This window comes from Melitaea cinxia, chromosome Z (genome assembly GCF_905220565.1).
Source record: "Melitaea cinxia chromosome Z, ilMelCinx1.1, whole genome shotgun sequence".
Classification (NCBI taxonomy): domain Eukaryota; kingdom Metazoa; phylum Arthropoda; class Insecta; order Lepidoptera; family Nymphalidae; genus Melitaea; species Melitaea cinxia.
Window position 1 is genome coordinate 21315572 of NC_059424.1, and position 21191 is coordinate 21336762.

A 21191-nucleotide genomic window follows, 5' to 3' on the forward strand; every position below is an offset into this window, starting at 1 on the left:
TTTAATTTTAAAGGTGGTCACTAAAATAATAAAATTTCTTTGAAATTAATTTTTAAGCTGTTTGTGGACGATATATGGAGACGGTTTTATATGGTTATAAAAGGAATGGAGGTTTACAACTCAAATTAAGTTAAGAATCACTCGGTCTTCCTGCAGTTGTTTATTCAAATTAATAATGTTTTAGTGCGCATGTGCAGAATAAGTTTTATTACTAGTAAAATATAGAGTATAGTGGTTTTATTAATCGGAAATTAGCATTCGACAAGTCATAATGTTTGGCAGCTGATATGTTCCTGTGTTTACCAATGCGCAATTATGCTTTTCGGACGTAAAAATGTTTGTATGTATAAATATGTGTATTATTTTATATTAACTAAGTAGACACACACACACACACACACACACACACATCAACCTATTGCAGTCCATTGCTGGACATAGGCCTCCACAAGTTCGCGCCAAAAATGGCGTGAACTCATGTTCTTTGCCCATAGTCACCACGCTGGCAGGCGAGTTGGTGACCGCAGGGCTGGCTTTGTCGCACCGAAGACACTACTGCCCATCTTCAGTCTGTATATTTCAAAGCCAGCAGTTAGATGGTTACCCCGCCATCGGTCGACTTTTTAAGTTCCAAGGTGGTAGTGGAACTGTATTATCCCTTAGTCGCCTCTTACAACGCCCACGGGAAGAGTACTAAAACAACAGCGTAACTAAGTATGTACATTCTAAACGTTTTGCACGATTTATAAAGTGTGCGATGTCATTGAATTGGGACGTTTGTGAGTCGCAATGACAAGATTTTAAAGCCAAAATGGCGTATTTTAAGCGCCATATTGTAGGATACAAAAAGCACTTGAAAAAAAAATTACCAAAAATATTTTCAAGTTTGATGTTTAAATGTATTTTGCAATGAAAAATCATAATAAATATTAAAAATATTAAAAAAAAAAATATTTTTCTTAGTCCGGTATAGATATAGTGGCTTGTCCGATATTTGTATTTTTTTAACATACCTATTTACTTGTTAAATTATCATCGTCAACGATAATGTTGGATATTGGCACCGGTTTCGCGTCCACGACAAATTTATCGTTTCAAATGGCCGTAACAATTTGTGTTAAGTGTGGCCGGACATTTTTATACGCTAAGTCGCGAGTGAGTTGTAAATTAACGGTGTCGTTAAGTTTTTATATTTATTATTTATTTGAAGTGCGCCCGGCGCGGCAGCGCCATTAGCCGCAGGTCACGTTCATCGTTTAGCATACATAATTTGTTTATTTGTTGCCACTCTTTTTAACTGACTTCAAAAAAGGAGGAGGTTCTCAATTCGACTGTGTTTTTTATGTGTGTTACCTCATAGCTCGGTACACCAATTTTGATGATTATCTTCTTTAATCGAAAGCTGGTGCTTGTCACATGTTTCCATTTAAACTTGATCAGACGAGTATTAAAATTTTTCGTCTTTTCACGTTGTTTTACTTATTGATGTAATTGAAGTTGTTATTTTTGTCGTTTGCAAGCAAATACGATTAAGACACGTTTTGAACCAACATTAAAACTGTACACCTACGTTCGAAAACATTAAATATTTTTTTTGTTTTGTTTTTACATGTTAACAAAAGCAAGAAAGCTTTTTTGCTTTTTTATTTCGAATGATAACTAAGTTTTAAGTAATTATTAATAATTTTACATGTCCCATAAAGGAGTCCTGAGACGACAAAATAAAAGAAAAAAGATAAAGAATCACGATCTCTCATTCGTCGTGGCTTTTAAAATTGTCAGAGGGCACTTCTAAAAAGAGATAACACTTAATATAATAAAAAAAAGAGAGTCGATCCCACTTTGTAAACAGGTTGTAAACGGTCTTGTAAAGCGTCGCGCGAAACAAGCTCGACTCAGTCCTAAATTATTTGTGAACGCTTCACTAATAAACGTTTTTTTTTTTTTAATTTTCGTTAAGTATCGTCAATGGTAATAATTTATAAGGACTCAATGTTGTAATTTTTAAATTAGAAACTTTTTTTTGATTTTCCGAATTTCTTTTTTTTTTTTGTTCATTTGTTACTTTCTATTTTTTATGTTTGTAGTCAGACCGGAAACAAATATTTATGCTTGTACAATATTCAACCGAACCCGCGCATTGTTTAGGCGCCAAAACTCAACAACTGCATCAGAGAGGTTGCCGGAGTAAATTTTTTGAAGCAACGAAAAACGTAAATTAAAAATAATCTTTAAGCAACTTAACGTGTTTGGTTCATTACAATTACCTACAATCTGGTTGTTATTGCTATATCTATACGACCGTGACCTCGGCAGAAACAATACTATTAGCGGCTAAACATTTGCATTGACGAAAACATCACGTCTTACATATATTTAATGTTTGTATATATGTTATATACATAACGTTTGGGTGACTCGTGAATACAAATTCTTTAACTAGTAATCTTGGGAGGTGTCGAATTGTGGTGTGGTGGTGTTGGTTTTGCTCACACTGTAGTATATTTAGTATCAGTTCATAAACGTAACTAAATATTATGTATTATTGACGCTGTTCTTATTTTACTTTTATTTAATCCAAATTAAGTAATCATTCTATCAGAAGATTTGGTACGTAAAATCCCTTGTTAAACGACTTCCAAAAAGGAGGAGGTTCTCAATTCGATTGTATTTTTTTATGTATGTTATTTCAGAACTTTTGACTGGGTGAACCCAATTCCATAACTTTTTTTGAATCGAAAGACCTAGCAACTACTTTTCGAGTTATATCTAATAATGCGTTTTTACTTGACTATTTTTTCGTCGACCTACGTTGTATTATAACGCATATCTTTTTACTGAGTGTACCGATTTTGATGATTTTTAATTTAATCGAAAGCTGATGTATATCATTGTAGTCACATTTGAATTTCATCGAAATCTCTTTACAAATTTTTGAGTAATTTTTGATAACGCGTATTTGCTTGACTAGCTTTTCGTCTACCTACGTTGTATTACTTGTCTATGTAATTGAAGTCAGTTTTTTTTTTCGTTTGCGAGCAAGCACAATTATTTCTATTAGCTACTCCATAGATTGTGGTTTTACAATATGTATCTAAATGATAATGTCTTATTATAATTATAATTAGACTTTAAGAAACCTTTTTTTATGCTTGGTGAATAAAAAAATATTTTAAATGATTTTTTATCGAATAAGATTAGGCTATAAAAATGTCGTGAAGTGCACTCATAAGAGTTTTTTAATAATAGAAAAAATACTAAATGGTTTGGCTAAACGAAGTCCATTTACATACAACCCACATATACCAAGTATGTCACACTTATCACTCATACATAAATGTGTATATTTGTTATTAATATTTAATTTTAAGATTAATGTCTGATAACAAATGTTTAACTGTCAATATTTATATTACAAGTGATATTCGTTGTTCAAATTTTACACTTGAAAGCTTAACAGATAACCGTAAAACTAGATGAAGTATATATACGAAAAACGGTCGTTTTTTTTTTTTGTTTTAATTAATACGAAGACCATCCAAACACATCCTCTGACAGTCCTTTGTTGTGTCCTTGTAACTACGTAATATATTCTGAAGACATGTTAACGATTCAGCAAGACATTCGATTTTTAAATCAGAAAAAAAAATACTATGAGATACCTGACCTTATTTTTTTTTAAATCTGATAAGTGTAACTTAAAATGACAGATTCTCAATGACTATTGCATTGCTAACTAATTAGAATCGAATAAATATGTCCTAAATATAACTGAAAATGTTTTCTCAACCACCGACCGATCTCTGTTGGGTTTTCTCTATTCTATAAGACGTTGGCAAAAATACAACAAGGCATACATAAGAACATTAGATAAAAAACCTAAGTAATTAAGTAGTAAAAGTAAGCAGTGTTGTGTTCCTGTGGTGAGTAAGCCAGAGCTCCTGGAACAGCTCTAGGAGCACAGCAGGAAATATCCTGCTCAAAATCTGGAGCAGCCCGACTGAAGAAGTACATCTACCGTAATAATACTGATCACAGCTAAATAATACTGATTTCAAGCAATGTTGTGTTTCTGTGGTGAGTGCGGTGAGTGTGGTGATGAATCTAAAATTTTTACTTTATAAATTGATGTGAAACAGGTCCTAATGACCTTTATCTCCCGCTGTTAAAGTATATTCGTAACATATTTGCTGGATAAAATTTATCTACGACCGGTGAAACTGACCCTAAGTCGTAGAGTCCTCTATATCTATATAGAGTACACGATATTTATGTTCCAAGACATGTAATAAATAACGAGGTAAGCGGAGCTTGTAGTTATCGTTTATCTAAAAGGTTGGACACGAGCGCCTTGTTTGTGACTTCACTTTAGGCGCCGAGAAAACATTAGAAACTTTTAAAGCCTCGTACCTTGACGATTATTTAACGTTCCATCTTAATTTATTTTTGAAGAGATGTTCAATTTGTTTGAAATCCTCTTTCATTTTTTTTTAGTTATCTCGTCAAGAAATAATAAGTTATAGGTATAAATTGTATATCAGTATTTAGTGTACCGATGCGAACGGTTTTAATTTTAGAATTTTATTAATTACTAGTTGTGCCGACGACTTCGTCCGCGTTTTGGGTATTTACGTGTTCAACGTGATTCTTTAAATCGGCATAACTTTTTTATTTATGAGTGACTGATTGAATGATTTTTTTTTGACGTGAAACAAACACTAAATTTTAAGTGAAGCTTACTTCAAAATATTAGTTAAAACCACATCTAAATTTAGTATGCTGTTTCTGAGTTAAGCGTGCACAAACTCACAGACAAACCGACAAAAATTCTAACAATCATTGTTTTGGGTGCTATTTGCTTTGATAAAGGTCCCAATAATATTTTTTATTCTCATATATTTTCCATGTGCGAGCGATAACATATGCAGCGATCTGCTACATTTTTATAATATGTATTAATTTAACGGCCCCCAGTAGGATTTTCTCCTGTGTCGGGGGTCCGGAAAAACACACAACACACAAGCGCAAACCCCCAGGCCACTACAAACACCTATACGGCCAATACAAATGTTTGCCACGCGGGCAGCGAATGATGCGATCGAAGTATATACGTATATATTTATTCGTATAAAGATATCGATTGACGAATAGATCTGAAGATAATAAATGTAATAATATATTTTTATGTCTTAAAAATTCCTAAACACGTTTTCCCACGTGATTCCTTCGACGCTAAGCACGCGGGTACGATCACCTCTAAGTATCAAATATGTCCTGAGATAAATCATGAGAGACCAAGTTTTTCAACGAAAATATCCGACAACTATAGGTATTTTAAAACTGGAAATGGTTTATGTCTGTATGTAGGAGATATTTGAAAAGAATTAAACATATTCGTTTAATAATGTTTGTCTGCATCTCTGTCCTTACGCTTGAGGTGAGCGGTTATGGCAAATAAATAAATAAATAAATAAAAATTTACAACACACACACACACACACGGTCATCTATTCCTAAAGTAAGCAACTTAATGCTTGTGTTATAGGTAACAGCCGACTGGTACAGGTACATTTTTTTTTTCAATAAACATGCAAATAAATAATACATATATAAATAAATATATATGTTACACCCAGACTAAAATGTAATTTTGATCAGGTCTTTTGCTGCAGTTGTATCGCTTGAGGTGTAATTTAAAATGTGGCACATGTTTCATCTTAATACGCCGTTCAGAACCTCGGCTATTTACAACTATCTCTACCCCGTGATTTTGCCCACGTTAATCGAAGAAAAAGGTGTAACAAAATGTCTCTTACTCGGTAAATGGACTATCTGACACAAATAGAAAACCTTTCAATTCGAACCAGTAACTATTGTGATGATTAATATTAGTATAGATATTAAAAGCGACCAAAGTCACGGGCACAACTAGCTTACTATAATATTAAAGATCTTCTGATAACGTGATGAAGTATGATTATTATGTTTCTTTGAGTTTTGGACATGTGTCATCCTAATATTTTCCATTTACCTCAACGTTTGTATGAAATTAAATATCTGAGACTTGAGAAGATATTTAATGGAATTTTAAATTGTATTAAGTTTAATATTATAAATTATGAGTTGACGAGGGTAGTTGCAAAATTACGAAAACAAATGTTTGCGTAAAGAAAAAATATTGGTGGCTGTTTCAGTGGGTGTGGATAACAAATTAAGATACGTTGGAAAATTAAAATATTCAAAAGGACGCTCAAGGCCAGTCAAGGTTAGAAATAAAAAACTAAAAATAAAAAAAAGCGGAAATCGAACTTGACTAACAATATGTTTCATTACTCTGTCTATGATCTGTCGTAGCATGCTGCTTTACGTTTGTTTAGGCATTCTAAGTTCTGATTGACACACAACTTACCTTATACATCCTTTTGTAATTATGTAACGTTTCATGTGTATATAAAATTATAGTTACCGAAGAAAGTAAATAAAAGCAGCTACATAGCCGACGTACCTGAAAACAATAAAAAATATGGTCTTAGATTCATAGCAAATAATGAAAAGTAACAAAAGGAAAAAAAAATGACATTTTATAAAAGTATGCATTGAAACTAGTTATTTACAGATAATGGTGATAATAATTTGCATTCATGTTCGCGACCGCTAAAGTCAATTGTTTTTAATTTCTATGCTACTATGCACACAACAACCGCTCTGGTGTAGCGGTGCGTAGCCACCTGAATACAGACCATTTGCGAATTCGATTCGGGCTCGGGATGGATATTTGTATTTCTACAAATATTTATTTCCGGTTTGTATGTCTGTATTTATGAGTCTCCTCATCGTGTGTCTGAAAGCACGCTAAGTAGTCGGTCCCGGTTGTTATAATGCATACATAATAGTGATCGTTCCTCTTATATCAAATATATCTGCCAACCCGCAATGAAGCTCGTCGATTTAAACAATCATTTCAGCCTATTGCAGTCCACCGCTGGACACAGGCCTCCACAAGTTCGCATGCAAAAATGCGTGAACTCATGTGTGTTGCCCATAGTCACCACGCTGGGCAGGCGGGTTGGTGACCTAAGACGCTGCTGCCCGTCTTCGGCCTGTGTCTTTCAAAGCCAGCGGTTAGGTGGTTATCCCGCCATCGGTCGGCTTCTTAAATTCCAAGGTGGTAGTGGAACCTTGTTATCCCTTAGTTGCCTCTTACGATACCCACGGGAAGAGAGGGGGTGGCTATATTCTTTGGTGCCGTAGCCACACAGAATAATTTTTATTAGATTTAAACAAAGTCCAATTTAAAAATGGGATATGATTTTTTTTTGCACGCGGAATTTGATCCATTACACCTACGGATCGCAACTAGAAGTCGAGTAGTCTGTGTAAACTTTTTAGCACTTGCAATTCGTTTAAGGTTTTATACATGTAGTTTTTAGTAATCAATTCTAAACACCTATCTTGTAGCTAAACTATTGCCGGCGCGTTGGCCCAACGGTTACAGCCATGGATTGTACCTGTTGCGCTGGCGGTTGTGGGTTCGATCCCCGCACATGACAAACATTTATACTGTCTATACAGATGTTTGTCGTGGTCTGGGTGTTTGGGCAGTCCTTGTTGGTCTTCCCACAGTGCCTCGGACAGCACGTTAAGCCGTTGGTCCAGTGTGGTGGACACTTGGAGCAGTGTGATGGATTAAGCTCTGGTCCTTCTACTAGATGGGGAAAAATTACAGGCTGAAGCGAGCGATCTAATCTTTTGTTTAATTTGGCAGAGATTTTTTAATATTAAGCTTATAAATTATACTTTACTATATGTGGTATGTTACAAGCTTTTATGTGATTTAATTAAATGTCTTTTTCACCCACTTAACTTATTCCAAGAAAGAAAAAATAAATCATAAAAAAATATCAATTATTAATATATTCGTTCCAAAGAAAACAGTGCTCTAACTAGATGCAATAAAGTTAAAACGCCAGAGCGAAGTGCACTAAAGTCGATTTGGTGCAGTTTGTAGCAGGAGAGCGTTAGGCCGGGCACACGTTCAGTCAAAACTCGTCTAACAGGTCGTTAAAATTCTTTGTAATTCGTCGCGGGCAAGCTTTATGTACGTACACATTCGGCGTTAACCCGACGATTCGGTTTACGCTCCGTAAGTGAAAACCGTTGAAAACTTTCGATTTATTCGTTAACTTGCTTCTGCTTGCGGTTTTTTACACACAAAATGAGATGAAACATTGCTGTTGTCTGTTTAGTATTCGATATTTCAACATTTTTATTGGTCATACGTAGCTCGATGTTACTTATTTTTAACCGACTTCCAAACAGGAGGAGGTTCTCAATTCGACTATATTTTTTTTATGTATGTTACTTCAGAACTTTTGACTGGGTGGACCGATTTTGACAATTTTTGTTAATTGAAAGATGGTGTATGTCATTTGGTCCCACTTAAATTTATTTGAGATCTAACAATATCTTTCGAGTTATATCTAATAATGCGTTTTTACTTGACTATTTTTTTGTCGACCTACGTTGTATTATACCGCATAACTTTTTACTGGGTGTACCGATTTTGATGATTTTTAATTTAATCAAAAGCTGATGTTTATCGTGTGGTCATATTTAAATTTCATCGAGATCTGATAACAACTTTTTGTGTAATCTTTGATACCGCGTATTTACTTCACTATATTTTCGTCACCCTACGTTGATTACTTGTCGATGTAATTGAAGTCGGTTTTCGTTTGCGAGCAAATACAATTTTTTTAGTATTAGTAGCCTATAGCCTTCCCATTATAATGAGCTCTCTAACACGATATCAATTTTTCATTTTAAATCTACTAGTTCCTGAGATAGGTTTGTTCAATAGAAGCTCATTTCTATTATTAAGCTTTGTGATGATTGCATAATTTTATTATTAAAATCAATTCAGTAATAGTTAGTTACTCATCAACAAAAACGATATACAAAAGTTTCCTTCATACATCAGATTCGTAAATAGCTCAAACGTCTAAACGAATTAATAAAGATGAAAACAAAGTACCCATTATTTTAATTTCGAAATGAAATTTTTAGAAAAGGCGATTATGTGGGAAGCCTTAATGAGGACATTAGTGAGATACACTAACTTGTGTCTTTCTTAAGAGGCTAGTGTAACTTGCCGCTACGTAAAATAATTTAAAAAATAAAAATATATTTCTTGTTCCAATTTTAATTTACATTTAAAAAAAAATATTAAATTATTTTTAACGTACTCTGATTGAATCGAAACAGCCAGTCTTCTTTTTACTTTAGTTTTTAATTATCAAAATTCATTTGTAAACCTTATTTGTATATAAGCTCTTCTTAAATAATATAGTTGCCACGAGTCACTCCGTCACTTTCGACGATGTTTACGATTTGCCCACGTATTTTTTTTCACCCAGCTAGAACATTCGGGGGCACAGCCCACGGTGTTTGAAAATATAATATGTCGACCTAGTCGAAGTGTGAAACGACCCTGACGTAAAAAATTATGTGTCAACCACATAATTGATTTAGAAATTTTTGACAGATTAAAAAGGTAAGACAGAGTCTGTTGTAACTTACATCAGAAACATAAAGAGAACAAAATTTTTAATTTCTTCTACTGAGGATCGGACTAAATTTAATTATCTTTACGGCTAACAGTATGTTATATAAATTCATTGAACATAATTTTAATAGTTTGTCCTTATTTAAAATATAACTTATACGAAAATACTTATACAAATTAGCTCCATATATGTACCTACTTATGGAAAATAATCATTGCACTTCTAGCTGTTACATCTTTTCAACGTCTATACATTTAAATGACCATAATGAGACCTTTAAGTTTTCATTCTTCGTTATCATTCCGCCGGTAAAGAGTTCGATATGTTTTCGTTACCATAAATACATTTTGATAAGATTTATTCAGGGTTTGCCTTGCAAGATGTCAATGCATTTTCATTGTATTTAAGTACGTCAGAAGTGTATAAATTGTCTGTTTTGAGTTTGTGGTCGGTGCGGTAGAAATTACGTCAGAAAATAGGGTGAAAACTGAATAAGCGGTCTAACGACATGCTTTTGTATATTAATTAAAATGAAAGGATAGTTTTTTAGTGTTATTTATTAATTTTAAAGTTTAAATATAATTTATACGTCTTTACTATGTGTGTGTATGTGTGTACTGTAATCGTATTTATCCATGGCTATTCACTACTTCAATTAGTACTAGCTTTTCTTCAAAACACAATATATACTTTGTAAAAAAAAACATGTTGTGTTTTTCGAGTTCATGTAGGTATGCACGTTTGTATGTATTACTTTTATAATTTGCTTGAGCTAAAGGGTTTAACAGAATGACTACTGCATATTTAAATTGTAAAAAAAATACAGAGGAAACCGTTTTATTTATTCAATGTTAGGAAATGGGACACTTGGTATTTCCGATATCCATATTTTTGACTGACTGGGTCACTACCACTGTGAGCTTCAGTTGACAAAAATCATTGATAGGATAATACGTTATCGCGTGTGATAAAACTTTGTTTGTAGACCTTCATTTTACCTCCCGCTGAAGGTTTGTTTGCCAAACACATCCGACTCCGCAGTACAAGGACATATTAACAAGGGTACCTTTGTGTCCGAATATGCCAATTCGATTATGTAAATACGTGACACGTTGTACGAATAGTTTATTTTATTCAAAGTCTATGTACATATTTTGAACGGCATTGACGGTTGAATAAGTATATAAAATTTGGTATTTTAAATATTGTAATGTACGAGTATTTTTGTGTGGTGTATTATTAGTGTGTGTGTGTGTGTTTATGTGTTTTTGTGTGTGTCATGAATGTTTTTAGGTACTAGGGTACCAGGGTAGTAGAAAAGTGAAGAGTCCGCCTGATGATAAACTGTTACCGTAGCATATGAACACTTGCTGCTCAGGACATTTATTATTTTATATTATTATCGCATCTTCGACGTAAACATTTCAATGATTATACAATATTTAAAAAAATTATTTACATCAACGCCTATAATCTCATCAAAAATCGTTATTATTCTCGATTTACGTGTTAATTAATATTAATTAAATAGTAACGAAGCTCGTAAACATTAAACCGGGTCCGGTCCTATCTAAATGTCACGTTTAATTAATTTAAATATTAAATATATATGTATAGAATGTAAACACGAAATTCTCAAACTCAACTAGTTTCACAGTCAAAGGAAACAACGAGTATTTTTCTATGAAAAATTACATGGTATGAAGGCATACATGGTTCTATTTCAATGAGATAGTAGGTACTTTAAGTTGATTTTATTAATATATTTTATTTAATTAATATAATTAATATATTAACTTTTATATAATTGTTTTATTTAGTAAATAAAATTAAACTATACACCTACACCGTCAATATATCATTTCCATTGCTCTAAGGTTGCCTGGAAGAGATTGCTTTTAAGCAATAAGGTCGCCTTTTGTACATTTTTCTACTAATTGTTGTTAATGTTGCTTGTTTATTTTATTTCTTCTTTGGTTTACGATAAAATGTAAATAAATAAATAAATAATGTAAGAAGGATAAAAGTATTATATTATATCGATGATATTCTATTAAATTATATTGTAGCAGGTATGACATTTATGCGTAAATATAAACAAGGAAAAATAGCGAAAAACCATAGATTTGTTGAAGTGAAACTTCCTTAGACTCGTTATGATAAAGAAACAAACACATTAATGTATAGGAGAGAACGAGATAGAATACAAAAAAATACACTATCGGTGAAAAAAATCTCTCGTAGGCTACTTTTCAGAAGTTTAACTTCTGCCGCGTGTGAATTGCACACAATTTTTGATATTATATATGTATTAAAACTAAACTCCTTAATGCATTGACTTATGAATCTTATACATATTTGTGAATAAGCACCAAATTAAATGTGTATATTTTATATGAAAGACAAATACTCAAACGAGTATACGGTTTCGACAAGAGCGGATCCAGCTTTGGCGCTAGGAAGGGGGAGGGGGTCACAGAGGGGGGAGGGGGTCACATAGTCATAATCAAGTCACAAGAATTTATAATTTAATTTTGACAATAATAGATACACGTAAAAAGTAGGTATTTTATTAAATGTAAGTACTGTATTGAAAAATATCTATATTATGACAAAAAATATATAAAAATATTATTTAACAATTTTAGTTAGTTGTCCACCTAGGTCCTGGAACCAGCCAAGGGGATGTCATGACCCCCATGACCCCCCCCTGGATCCGCCCTTGGGTTTCAAGTCATTCTCATGAATAGATTCACCAGCAAACCGCATTACGTTTTTATAAGGCTGCTTAAAGAGGATCCGTAATTAATGTAGTGTAAATAGTTCTGTATTGAATAGCAGTTTGAGTGTATTTTTATAAATATTATTAAAGTTATTGTTTTGTATACATCTAAAGATAAACTTGTCATTTAGAACTAAATCTCGCGTTTTGACATTTTTTTCATTCATCTCTTGAACTGCGTGATATTTAAAAGTTTCACTCTATTGATGTAAAAATTTTAGTTCATTTTTATATGTTTATTTACTAATCTATAATAAAAAAATACAGTAAATTATGCGCCATAACATAACAAGATTTCGATGCGCTCTCGACCTGCGTAGGCGCAGTCCAGGCGAACATCTGGCTAAGACTCAAAATACAAGAGCCGTAACAAAGAAGTCAAAATATTTTTTAGGATATTTATCTGTATGTATTATTCCCGCATATATCAAAATTATCTGCATGAATTTATAGGAGATTTTTATACTTGTGATGCTGCAAGCCTAACTATAAATCTGGTCTAAGTTTCTCCTTGAAACTTCACAAACTTCTTAAACGGTAGGAAAAAGGTTGTCTTTATTATTAAAAAAAAAATCGCAGTAAATTAAAATCAGTATACAAAAAAAATATAAACATATATTTGTCTGTTTGTTTTAACATTGTGCTATGGTATACAATATACAGTAACTATGCAATCAACGCAGTTTAAATCGTGAGTTATAAAAAAAATCGATGGGACTTAGCAACAAGAGTTTAGCTTCAAATTCCCCTATTTAACGTTTTTAACGGGGTCAGAGGGGGGTTCGGATATGTCTTCGAAAGAAAGTGACACGTGGGCAGGCGACCGGCACGCGTCTATTGCGACACCCGGGCCGACCACTCCCGACCACTACCGACCACTTCCGACCATTGACTGTTGCTTAGCGACGAAAACAAACGAGCTAAGTGTACCTTTGTTATATTACCTATGTTAACACAGTTTTTTTATAGTTGCAATTAATTATGATATTTTTTTTAGTGACTCGTTTGTTTGTTTTTTAAAGTGGCTTTAGTTGGCATATAAACAATATTAATGTCAAAAATAATCAATTCAATTTTGATTCAAAAAAGAAAAATAATTTCAATCCAATAAGTGATTTTATTAAATTAATTAAAAAAAAATTATGATAAAAATCTAATTGAAAAGATATTACAGCAATACGCGCAAGCTTAACTCATCGTTTATTTATTAAATTAACACAACCATTATAAAATTGGAACGTCATCTTCGAAATAACGCGCATTGTAGCCTGTGACACGATTGCATTATACGTCGCCAACGCTCCACCGAAAAGACGTTAATATTAAAATCCACCTACAAGCCCAGCCTCTGCAATGTCATACAAGCCGTCTAAAACAAAAACGCCTATTATAATACGAAACATCAAAGATTTTTATGTCTCTTTAACTTTGTCGGGTTAAATATAAATTGCCTAATAAAACGTAGGCTGTATTCGATGATCTTCACGTGTAAATATACATGGGTATAAGATATGAGCTTTATGTCTGATGATATAAGATTGAATTTCGTAAAACATGTTTGATAAAGAGTTACATTGGATAAGCGGTGTCGCAAACGACGCGTGGCGGACTTTAACACGGAATAATAGATGGGATTCTAGTCTTAATTACTTTGATATTAGATATATAATAGAATCAATTTATTATTTCGGATGTATAGCCTGCAGTTGCAGTGTGGGAAGTGCTGACGTCATGTTATCGAGCTTGAGATAAGAGAGATTTACAAAATTGTGAAATAATTATGCACGGACGAGACGAGTGATATTATAAAGCTGAAGAGTTTGTTTGTTTGTTTAAACGCACTAATTTCTAATAGCTACTGTTTCGAATTGAAACATTATTTTTCGTGTTGGATAGTCCATTTAGCTAGGAAGGTTATAAGGTTATATAACATTTTTGTACGTTTTTTTCCCTTAAATTAACGCGGGTAACATCGCGATTCACAGCTAGTTATTAATATATTTGTCGTGTTTATCTAAAACTCGTGGAATGTTTGATTTTTTTTTCATTTACTATCTAGTCAATAACCTGTATACGTTTTTATTAGTTATGAATCTAAAGTTATTTATGTAATTTAAAAAACAGGTTCTAGTTGTTAATTTAAAAATTGTTCAACTGTAAATTTTTGAAAATAATAACAAAATTAAATTACGTTCTACAAAAATACGAAAAAAAAAAAGAATAAAAATAAACAACTGACGACTGTCTTTTAAGGTTACTACGAATGTCTTTTAAGGTTGCCATTTTAAAAAGTAATACGTGGGACGTTGTTATGATAAACAACCTTTTTATAATTATAATACAATTATGTAGATTTATGTTTTGTATAATTGACTGAATTGATTACATTTAAAAGAAACCTCAAAAGTTTTTATTTATATACTTATCGAAAGTTCTCGAAGTACGTATTTTTTTATAATCTAAGGCACGAGTGCGAACTTTACGGCTCAATAGACATAAAAAAATATAGTATATCATGCTTTTTAATTGATAATTCGTCATCGTGCCAGGATTTGAACAGAAAGTTAATAAGCTTACTTTAAAACTTATATTATTATATATAAACTAGAAATGTTTGTCAGTATATTCATGAGCGTATTTATCCTAAGGCCAATGGGACCATGGCCTGGGGCCAGCATTTTGCGAGGGACAGCGCAACCCGAGTGCACGTACAAGGGAGGTGAAAAATCGATATTTAACAAAAAATCAATAAGGTATTTACTGAATAAGATACACGTTCACTTAGAACCCGTTTTACCAGTTGTAGTTAAAATTTATCTGGTACATAAGTTTTTACTGACATTAACAGAAGGAACGGTAGAATAGGCCCTTAAGGACTTGTTTATCATTATATATAAACTACAACTTGTAGATTGATATTTGAAATTAGAAATACGTCATAAATCACAATTCGATGGTCAAAAGGAATAATATATAATTAAGTTTTATCTATCGGATACCGTCAAATAGCGTTATACAACCGGTGAAACAGGCCCTTAATGTGTTACAAAGTAATGCTCAAATAACGCACAAGTCTCGTGAAGGCAATCCACTCGATCTTCCGTCTCTTTTGCTCATATGGCATCTCGCTCTTACATTAAATGCAGCCTCCGATGTTTTCTCAGAACTACGAACTTTGTCTAGTAGATACCTACTATCTTACGTCGATGCCTGTTTTGCTTGTGTAAATTACTTTTATTTTGATCTTTTTGAACAGTTTTACATAAAATTTTCTAAGTTTTGTTTCGTTTGTAAGCTAGGCTTCTTATTTATTAAAGTCCTTAAAATAACAATTTATTGCTTAGAACGAATGCTTCAAAATCCTTTAGAACCTCCAATGAAGTAAATCATACAAATAATATAAACTTTATACTGTTATATAGTTATATACACAAGTTTGTAAAGACTAAAACCTTTTTTCATAACGTCTTCATTGAGTTAATAATAGAGTCAACAACTAAGGAAATATCTTGCTCAAAATCTGGAATAGCCCGACTGGGGAAATTCCTCGACTTCCCAGAAGATCACAGCTAAACAATACTGCTTTCAAGTAGTGTTGTGTTCCTGTTGGTGAGTAAGGTGTCCGAGAAGAGAGCTCCTGGGATTTGGGATTGAGATTGAGGGTAGGTGAGCCGTACGCTTGTTTCTCCGACCTAGTTGTATTAAAAAAAGAAAATGAATAGAAAGTATAATTTAACCTATGTATAAGGATTGTAAATTCATATAAGTGAATAGTATAATAAAAAATATGCAACCTCTAAATCTCAACAAGTAGACAATACAATGTAAAACAAGAATAAGGACTCTATACACTAGGTCGGGTGGCCCGCGGCTTTACATGCCCTTTCTACGTATTTATAATATAAACTGCAATATTATTTTACAATAATAATAGATACGGGACATATTAATAACTTTAACTTGATATAATGTCTATGTCTACTTCAAACCGGAGTCGAAACTGTAGTTAGAATAAAATTGTATCTAATACAATGTTATGGTATACTTCTACACGTGTATATAAATAATAATAATGTTTGCTCGAAACAAAAAACGACTTCAAACAACTACGACGAGTAAAACAACGTAGGTAGTCCAAAAAACAGTCAATTAAATACGTGTTCTTAAAGATAAGTAAAAAAACTACTAGCCAGATTCCGATGAAATTAACGTAAATATTCTAGAAATATCTTTACTTTAAAACTCTTTCTCATCTCTATCATCTCTCAACTCATCTATTACAATATAGGCCATAAAACATTACGATATATTATCGATATCACAACACACCAGCCTGGAAGTATAAAACTACAATTATAAAGGAAGTGATCACAGATCGACTAACATTTTTATTAGGTAAACTACGAACGAAATTCAAATACTTCTGAAACACTTCGTAAATACTTGATAATCAAAATAGTAAAAATAAACTTACGGTTCTCGCTATCGGTCATTGTCGCCCAATCACAATCGTATAGATATTAAGCTGAGTACAAACTACGCGTGATATAAACGCCTATTCTATTTAAGTTTTAACGGCACACTTTTGCCTACGTCTTGAATCGTCCGTGATTATGGCGGCAGCGTCGTCGATATATCCCATTTACGGGTGATATCCAGGATGCCCGGGGAGGCATTCCTAGACTGTATGTCGACTTCAGCACTTGGGGGTGCAATACCGACCATAACCCCTGCGGGAGCCTTCAACCGCTTTAATTGGAGGGTCCCGCGTCTGCAGGCAATAGGATCCCTCCAGCGACAGACTGGCCTCGGCGAAACGGCTTCTCCTCCATGGGGACTGTCCGGCTCACCACTGAAAAATCCCGACGACGCCGTGTCATGTGTAGTACTTTATACTGATATAAGTTTACTAAAATATAAAACGAAAAGACAAAGTGTGAGAACGAGGATACGTAAACATTAAGATATTTCTTTATTGTTTATTGGCTGAGCGTTTGAACCGCGCATTTTATTCTGTCTTGTGTTACGCTTAGTTTGTAGACAACCTTAAGTAGAGTGTTTGAATAGCGAGCGAACAAACTCGTTCTAAGGTATTGAGGTTGTAGTGATTAGCTATAATTTTATTGTTTGCTTTTATAAAACGTATTGGACAGCAAATAGTTTCTGATAGCTAACTGTACTATTGTACTTCTTAGACTAAATAATTTCGTCGAAATAGCAATAAAATGTCTTAAACAATTGACTAAAAGGAAATGGTACAGTGATATACTCCGATTAGTCTACTTTTTAACATGCTTTGCACTTTAGACAAGGCTCACAATGAAAATAGAAATGCGAAAAAAAACAACAATTGATGACTCAAATTTTAAATGTTATATCTATGATTCATAAAACACAGAACTTAGAAAAAAATCAAGCTTACAAGTTGAATAAAATCCTAATTAATTTAAATGTCCCGTTACCAATACATATTACGATTACCGGCAACGGTTACTTAACTTTTTTAAATGTTTATTTGAATTTCGAATATCGTTCCCGTAGTTTCGGAAACGAAACGTTCAATCTATACTAATATTTTAAATACTTTGTTTGGTCGTTTGTTTGTTTAACAACTACAACTATTTTTTATTGAAAAAATAATTTTTATCTCGGATAATCCATTTACCGAGGACGTTCTTCCTCAAAATCAATACGGATGAAATCGCGGGGTACAGTTAGTACGATCAACGAAAAATGAATTTGAAATGGAAACTTTTTTGTAATAGCGAGATATAACATAGTGCCAAAATTGAAACGACCTCAACATTTAAAAGTAATGAGTACAACGGATGCACGCGTAAAAACTTGTCAGTATGTGGAGTATGTTAAGCTTATGTAAATTTATTTTTAGGCAATTACTTCTTATTAAGTTATTGATATAAAAATTAAGTATGATTCATATTTGTATCCATAATATTATTGATATGTGCGCTTGTGTTCGTATTGCGCAAAAACTACTGGGAAAATTAAAATCAAAATCTAAAATTACTTTATTCATGACTTTAAACCTCTTTTGCTTATTACTCAGTGCAGGATTACATAGTTGATAAACGTGTGCGGACTTAGTGTCGCTGTATTTTATGCAACATATTACTGATTTTGTACTAAAACACAGTTTAAATATGATTTTTCAAAAGAGAAACTGCGGAGTTTCTTGCCGATTCTTCTCTGCGGAATCTACATTGCGAATCGGTGGTAGCTTTACTTTTACGAATGTAATAATTTATTTTTAAAGCTTTAATTTGTAAAATGGCGATTCGAAAGTGCTCTTGGAGCCTATTTGAATTAAGCTGTTTTTGATTTTGATTTTGATTTTGAATCGTACATTTACAAATGAAAACTACATTAGTTTTAACTACATATTTTATTATAGTTAAAAATGACGCTACTACCAGGTAGATTTATTTGAATTAAGTCTTCTAAGTTTAAGTCAGTTCAGCCAATTGCAGTCCACTGCTTGGCATAGTACATAGGACATCCCAGTTTTCGGCAATCCTCTTCCAGCTTAACCTGGCAATCAAGTGCTATTTGGCAGTCTAGAATTTAGCCACCCCTTCTCATCCCGTGGATGTCGTAAAAAGCGGCTAAGGGATAACAAAGTTCCACTATCAACATGGAGCTATTGAAGCCGACCGATATATATAGCCAGGATAGTCATCCTATAGCTGGCTTTTTTTAATACACAGACCGAAGACCCATTTATGCCCGGATGACCGGGTAGGCATTCCTAGACCGTATGTCAGCTTCAGCACTTGGGGGTGCAATATCGACCAAAACCCCTGCGGGGTTCCCCTTCAAAGCTATTATATTGGACTCGTAATTTTTTTCGGATAAATTGACTATTCCTTTGATATCTATAACTAGCTGTACCCTATGCACGTTGCTACGCTTTTTTTAATTTTTCTTATTGGTCGTACCAACTCAGAAACCTTTGTGGGCTCATGCACAACACTTTGCTGATGAACATGACATAATCAAATGGCATAGTTTACGATTCTATAAAGGACATACAGACAAACAATATTTTTTATATACATAGATAAGTACATTATAATCTATTCTTGCTTCAAATTTAACTTTCTGGCCATGATTAACACTATATAATAGTAAAATTGACATGAAAAATGAAATAAGTCCGTCTCCACTCTTGTGACGAATTAAGACCTAAAGTCAAATTTGACATAATTTATTTTTTATAACTGCATTTTAAAATGTAGGGAAACGAATGTAAGATTTTTTTAATGGCAGACTGTTACAGCTTCTACTGTATTTTAATTATAACAATCCGATTTGCCTGCAGCGACCCACTTGCAGTAACAAGCTCTACTGATTATAAAGTCGTTGACACTGATAACGGACTGGACTCGCTGATAATGATGTTTTCGTTATTAAAAACACATCAAACAATCTACCTTCGCTGACGTAACGCTCGTGTTATGACATACAATTTCAAAATGACGATAAAAAGAGATTGTTTGAAAGTAACCGTTTAATCTATATAAATATATACTAAACTATACGTAATAAATTGTTTACTTAAAGTTTTTTGTAATAATCATGTACGACATCCGCCATATTGGAGGTCTGATGACGTAAAACATTTTGAAATATTAAGAACTATATTTATCAAATTTGTTCGTTAAATTCTAAAACTATTTACCTACCGACATAATCTAAATGTGGTAATATAATACTCACTTCCATATCCTAGATAATTTATACATTAAAATGTTAGTGACTAGCTTTAGCTAGCCTAGCCAATATCGAAAAGTAAAAAAGGAGAAGGTGGTGAAGGTAAAAAAAAATCGAGAATATTTTCACTTCGCCATATTTGGTAAAGATAATTAACCTCTATTACGAAGTTTGGCATGTCGTAAAAAAATATTAATAAACTTTATACTTTTTTACGAAATCTCGGTACTTCGTAAATTTAACGTGTTTTAAGTGTGATCGTGTGGAGATTTAAGTTCGCGTGCGTCAAATTGGCAATTTTATGAAAAACGCCCGCCCGTGTCTAATTAAGATGATTGATCTCGGACGCCTCTTGTAACGGTTGGAATTTATTGAAAATATCTCAAAAATTAACGTCAGGAATTTTCGAAGTAAAACTTATTTACGCACACTTGACTTTGGGAGTAAGCTGGTGAGTGTGTGACGAGAGAGGTGCGAACACACATTTTCTTTGTCTCTTTCTCTCATAGCCAGTTAGCTTCAGCCTGTAATATCCCACGGTTGGGCACAGGCTTCTTTTCCCATGTAGGAGAAAGATCAGACCTTAATCCACACCAACCACGCTGCTCGAATGAGGGTTGTCAGATATATATAGGTACTATAAGCAATGATCGCTATCAGGTGTATATGATAACAACTGGGACCAACAGCTTAACGTGCTCTCCGAGGCACGGTGGGGAGACCCACAAGGACTAACAACCAGACCGGCAAGAAATATTTGTATAAACACAAATACCCACTCCGAGCGGGAATCGAACCCGCGACCGGTGTGTCACTACACCGGAGCGGTCGTCGCTAGTTACGAGTCGTATATCCAAGGCACAGTACAGTCTTATTGTGCAGGCCTATTGCTAAAGAAGTATTTACTTCAGTCGTGTGGTCTAAAGCACACTCGTTTTTTATTTTATTTTTAACATTTTTTTGATTTTCTACTAGCAAAGATTATTTGGATCTCTTCTATATATAATATATCGCTAAAATGTATGTACGCGCTTTAATTCCGAACAAATGCATCAGTTAAAGACATTATTTTTGGTCCATTATTGTCAGAATAACGAATGGCATAAAGGAAA

The 21191-nt window shown here is 33.3% G+C and overlaps 1 long non-coding RNA gene across 1 annotated transcript; it reads right to left on the reverse strand.

Annotated features, from left to right (window-relative positions):
* Positions 1–2199: 2199 nt before the first annotated feature.
* On the reverse strand, positions 2200–20823 carry LOC123668560. Its single transcript, XR_006745589.1, has 4 exons — positions 20812–20823; positions 17745–17748; positions 9263–9269; positions 2200–2267 (listed from the first exon to the last, which is right to left on the reverse strand). It is a non-coding gene; the product is annotated as an uncharacterized LOC123668560 (long non-coding RNA).
* Positions 20824–21191: the final 368 nt, after the last annotated feature.